General features: G+C 38.4%; 1 long non-coding RNA gene across 1 annotated transcript; it reads left to right on the plus strand.

Moving 5' to 3' along the window:
• The first annotated feature begins 383 nt into the window (after positions 1–383).
• On the plus strand, positions 384–2,868 carry LOC130540752 (uncharacterized). Its single transcript, XR_008954742.1, has 2 exons — positions 384–505; positions 2,499–2,868. It is a non-coding gene; the product is annotated as an uncharacterized LOC130540752 (long non-coding RNA).
• The last annotated feature ends 3,283 nt before the right edge of the window (positions 2,869–6,151 follow it).

Consider the following 6,151-nt stretch of genomic DNA (forward strand, 5'->3'; position numbering starts at 1 on the left):
CCGCTCTTAAGGAGCTTTTAAGATAGAGGGAGATGGTATATAAAAGTAAGCCCCCTTTGCAATAAATTCTTTAAGGAGCACACAGGATTCACAGTGCCCTGCTGGAGATACAGTCACAAGTTTTCTATGGTCACAGGTTTTCTGCAAGAACTGATTTCTACGAGAAACTGAGAAAGAACTGAAGCAGGGGAAGGAGTCGAAGCTCCAGGCATAGGGAAAATGACAAGAGGGTAAAGAAATCATGGCTGGTGCAGGGACCTGTGAGTAGCCGAATACTGGGGCTCAAGGTTAGCTAAGGAAGTGACAAATGAGGCTGGAGAGGTTTGCTAGGACAAGCCATGAAGGGTTTGTTCATTATTCCATGTCATTTGGATTTTATGCGGAGTCTTTGTAAAAATGACGTGAAGAGATTTTCATGTTGGAAAGATGACTAACTGCATCATAGAATTAATGTGAAAGTGTGGCCCAAGGAAGCAAGTTTCTTCACAGCTATTGCAATAAACAGGTGAGGAATGACTGAGGTCTGAATTGGATGGTGTTGGCACATGAAAAAGATGGACAGATGCAAGAGATATGGAAGAAAGAAAATTTGAAAAAAAAAGGTGATTAGTTAAGTGTTACCATAGAAAAAGAGAAGGAAGAAAAGGACCTAGGCTATGAATTGAGCAACTGGATAATGATACAATTTTTTAAGGTAGTAAACATAGAAAGTGGAGCATGTTTGTGGACCATTGTCTTTCTGTTTAGTGATGTGAATATGTACTTATATTTTAGCCAGATGAACTTGAAGTAAAAAATCCAGTCTATAGTAAAGCATGAATTGGAGAGAGAGACTTGAGGTCTAAACTTCACTTTAAGTGCTTGATCTATAATGATGGGAAGGAGGGGAGGTGTAGCAGTCTGGCTACCTTCCTTTCTAGCTCTTTTTGCTTCAATGTTTCTAGAAGTAAAGATGGGATTTCTGAAAGTACTTGAGTAGAATGAGGTGGGAAAGTAGGCGTGAATTCAGCCTTAAGTTAATTTGACTGACAGTTCTCTATGTGCAATTGTGCTAATGATCAAAATCAGCCAAAATAACAGCAAGTTATACAAGTTTAGAGAAAGCCAAAATTGTTGCCTACCAGATAGTTTGTCACAAAGAAAGGATTCCCAAATTGCCAAGTGCTGTTTTCATTTGCTGCCTGCTGCCATTCTAACTTACCCCCTATCTATTGGAAATTTCCAGAAGGCATCTTAACTGACTTCTATGGTGCTAATTGCAGAAAACTCTCCGAATTTCCTTCTTCTTTTAAAGACATTATATCCTCTTCTTTTCTGAATTAAAAATAAAATCTCAGTCCAAGTCAACATTCTGACAGAAGTTTAAACAAACCTGGGGCGTTAAAATGCAGTTAAAAAAAAGAAGAAAAAGGGAGAACTAACTGTAAAATGCCCTGTCTATATAAAGAATTGGAAATGCATACAGTATTGTGTTGTTGAGTTTGGGGTGGTATGTTTATGCGCTTGAGTGATTTTTGACCTAAATATTTATCAATTGATGTGAGTTCAAACCAACTACTTAAAAGTTGGGCAGCTGGGGCCAACTACTGTCAGTAGCCAGTGGCTGGCACCCAATGATGGCAGCGATTTCACTGAGGATTACCCATGCGCTTGAGTACATAGGTCCTTATGCACAGAGCTGCTAGAATTCTATTTCTGCTCTCCCTTGAGCCTAGGATGACAATCATGATAAATTGTATCATACTGTGAGGTGGTTTGTGATGAAAACAAATTTCCACTCGAGATCATAACACAACCTCTACACTGAGGCTCTGATAAAACACTTAGAAATGTGCAATTGTCTTTTCTCTCCTCTTTCTCTTTTGTTGTCTTTGTTAAAAATAAAAACCAAAACCAATACATTCCCACCCAAAGAATAAACCCACAAAAAAACAAACATTTAAGATAACTGAAATGAGTACTGGGAACAATACTCTTTATCTAGCTAGAGATTGGGATTTTTATTATTTTATCTGTGGATATCTGTCTATCTAGATAGCATGTATGTATGTATCTATCTTCTTTCCTAATTATTCAGTTTTCAAGTGGAAACGAGATAGTGGAAAATGAATAGGTGGGGATTTGAAAATTATAGACGGGATAAACTGTGGAGGTAGGGAAGCTACAGGTGTTTAAAAAACTAGATAACAGCTTTCTCTATGGAAATTGACAATTTTGAACTTAGGCAAGGTTCTCTTTGCAGATATGCCACAGTGGTTAGCATTTTGATAAGATCTTTTTTTTAAACAGAAGGGCTAATTTAGTTTATTATTTGAATATATTGGTATTTTGGTATAAACTGGATCACTTCCCTGTTTTAAAATTAAGCCTGCTCTTGGTCAAAGTAAACAGAATTCGTCATTTTAACAGGAAAATGCAATGCCTTATCACTTTTCACTGTTAAATTTCTTGCTTTAATCATTTAAATGGTGTGATGTTCTTGTCTCCATTCTCCCTAGGGTCTACTGGAGACCTTGGCTTTTTATTTCCCTGACACAACTTCACACTGCTGGAGCAATGCTTGGATTGCTCTGGAAACACTGGCAAATCTCAAGATGCAGTTCAGGCTTCTCCATGATGAGTGTGAGTCCCTAGGCTGTCTCTCAAACTAAAGATTCCCCAGCCAGGCAACTCTAAAGAGTCTTCCACAAGGCAACACAATTACTCTGTGTGCTTAGAAGAAGAGGGGTTATAAATGTCAGCTGTTGCTCTTTGAGTCCTGCTAATTCATTCATTGATTCACTCATCTTTCCCACAGGCATGTGCTGTGCGTTTACTGTACTGCATGACACTGTGGAGGTTATAAAGAAATAAAATATTTGGGGCTTATTCTCTATGAAATAAAATTCTAATTCTTTCTACCATATATTCTTATGTGAGATCCCAGCCTGCTCTACCTGGTGCCTGCTCTACCTGTTACCTGGACTAGGGCATTTCTGTATCAGATTAAATTTAAAGGTGTTTCAATAGTTAATAATGATCAAACGTTATAAATATTGGGAAACTATAATGGATGAGGTGGAAAAGAAAAGGCCACTAAGTAGAAAATTAGATAAAATAGACATATATAAAATTAAGCCATGTGTTATGGGCTAAACTGTGTCCCCCACAAAATTCATGTTGGGGTCAGTACCTCAGAATGTGTCTGTATTTGGAGACAGGGTCTTTATAGAAATAATTAAATTAAAATGAGGTCACTAGGGTCAGCTCTAATCCAACAAGATGGGCATCCTGATAGGAAGAGGGAATTTGGATACAGAGGGAAGATTATATAAAGACACGGGGAGAGGATGACCATCTACAAAACCAAGAGAGAGGCCTGTCTGTAAGAAACCAACCCTCAAGGAGAGAGGCCTTTCTGTAAGAAACCAACCCTGCCGGCACCCAGCTTTTGGAGCTCTAGTCTCCAGAAATGTGAAATAAATTTCTTTTGTTTAAGCCACTCAGTCTATGGTACTTTGTTATAGCAGCCTTGGCAAACTAATACAGCATCAAACTTGGGAAGACATTCAAATGCATTTACTGAGCAAATCATTTGTACATATCATTATCATAAATGTTGCATAGTAGAAATTAATTTATCTAGGCCCAGAGCTCCTTGAAATTCACTTCTCTGACAAGTAAAATCACACTTTGGATATCTGAGGAACACACACATATCCAGGAACCTAAAGTCAAGTGATGTGGGGCTTTTATTATTGGTAAATGGGAATTAAAAAATTGGAAAAATCACAATAATGGTAACAATAATAATGACAATAGAAGCTGCCTACATTGAGTGTCTTCTCTGTGCCAGATATGGCAGTAAGTATCACAACACCTCTCTTTAGTAGAGATTTTTATTCCTCTCAAATAAAGGAACTCTGTCTATCTATCTATCTTTCTATCTATATCAATCATCTATCAATCAGTCTGTATATTGGGGACCTGAAGCTTCGATAAGTTTTCTTGTTTGCCCAAGCTTTCATAGCTAGGATTTGAAATATAAATTGATCTGAGTTCTAACCCAAAGCTCTCATGGTGGAAGGGACATGGTATAGGCACGTGTTGTTCTTTCAAGGAGTGTCAGACACTTTCAAAGGATTCATCTGCCCCAAGAAAGGTCAGCTTTGTTCCCCAGGTTCCATTAACGATCCTGGGTAGGCACTGGGTTTTAATGTTTACTGAGAGCTCTGAATTCCGTACTAGCCCATCAGGATGGAAATATCCTGGGAAACTTTTGAGTATTTAGGCCTAAATATATTACTCTGGTCTAAATACTCCTAAGTATTTCAGAACTTCAGATCATTAGAAAGTTACCCTTCTTCCTCCCCAAACCTCACCCAGTTACTTGAAGAGGAGCTCACAATAGACCTCTCCTTGCCTAACAGTTCTAAAGCAGTAGGGAGGAATTGTTGCTAAGGTCTTTACAAGGTCACAGCCAAATATATGAAATAAACAAGAAGACCACATATAAATTTACATAAAAATATGCCTTGAATTTGCATTTAAATGCATTTTAATCTACATAAAAGTCTATTCTTGTAGAGTATAAATTTTATAATTGTTCTTCTTTAAAGCTGTCATTTATTTTTCATGCCTTGTCCACCCCCCATCCCACTTTCAGTTCTCCCCATGATGTCTGCATGCTTGGGGATGACTCCTTTCATGACCCAATCAAGATGTCATGGAGGTGCTGGCACTTTTACATAAAAAGCTCACACTAAGGCAGCCTCCATTTTTTTTATCTCATCAGAAAATCCACTACATAATTTTCTTTCCTCTTCCTGCCTAGTTTCTGCTCTCTCAAGTGAATGTAAAATCCACCACTGTCAAAGAAACTTGCACCAGACAGAGTTAAACAGGCAAGGAAGACTTTATTCAAGACTATTGCAATTGGGAGAGAGACTAAACTCCACACCCTTAAAATGAAAGGTGGGCGAGGTTTTAAACACTGGAGTGAACTAGTGGAAAAGTACTGAATGACATGACGGGAGGTTGGTCAGTGGGATCAGGCCACCTGTGTTTCCCAACTGGTGCTGATGGAAGTTTGGCTCACACCCTTTCACAGAGACTGGGAGATAGGGACTCCTTCTTGATGATGCCATTTCAATGATGGCTCCCAGGTCCTTGGAAAAGACATTCCTTAGTTGTAAAACTTGCAAGAGGTTGGGAGAAGATTTATATCTTAAAGAGGCAGAGAGAGAGTTTCCAATTGCAAGTGTTCTAAAGTTTTTCTTTGAAAAAGGAGGTCAGGGGCATAGAGTCAGGAAGAAACCTGACTAAAGTTGAATTAAACTGAGGGAAATGTTAAGGCTGTCTTTGTCTCTGCAGAAATAAATATAGTCAATTAATAATTATATATGCAGCTATCCAGCCCCTTCCCCATATCTGGACTTACTGCCTTCTGTCTAATATGTAGAAACTTCTTGGTTTATTTGATCAACGTGGAGGAAAGGAAAAGTCACAGTGGGAGGTTACAGCAGGAAGGTGTGGAACTCAGGACAAGTAGCTGCTTTTCCATACAATGTAAACAGAAGATGGCTTTACAAGAGTCCCCAGCTTTCAGTCAGCTGTAATCAAGAGGGTTTCCTAATTTTAGGCATTTAAGAAGGTTATTGTTTCTCTCTCTGTTTCAAGTGCTTGATAATCTTTAATGATGGTCATAATTAATGATGTCATAATTAATGATGACATAATTAATGATGTCAGCAGCATTGAGTCACTGTTTTATAGAAGGCAATGGTTTTGATGTTATCCCATAACACCCTTGTGAGTAGGGCATGAGATTCATTCATACTGTACAGAAAAGCATAGTGCGATGCCAAGAAGAGTAGTGACTTTTGTAGTCATCCAGATAGTGACATTTTGGAGGAAGTGAGATACTTTATAGTTTACCTCCGCCACTTACCAACTCCGTGACCTTAGCCAGGTTACTTAACATGGCTGTGGCAGATTTTCCTCATCTATATAATGAGGATAACAAAAATATGAAACCTTAGGGTGGCTAGGAGAATTTTGTGAGAAAACAATCCATGTGCAGCCCACCAAAAACTTCCTGAGCATGTAGGAACCACTTGAAAAACATTGACAACTATGACTTATGGGATAAACCTGGGTTCTTCCTGATTCT

The sequence above is a fragment of the Pan paniscus genome, chromosome 14 (assembly GCF_029289425.2).
Source record: "Pan paniscus chromosome 14, NHGRI_mPanPan1-v2.0_pri, whole genome shotgun sequence".
NCBI lineage: Eukaryota > Metazoa > Chordata > Mammalia > Primates > Hominidae > Pan > Pan paniscus.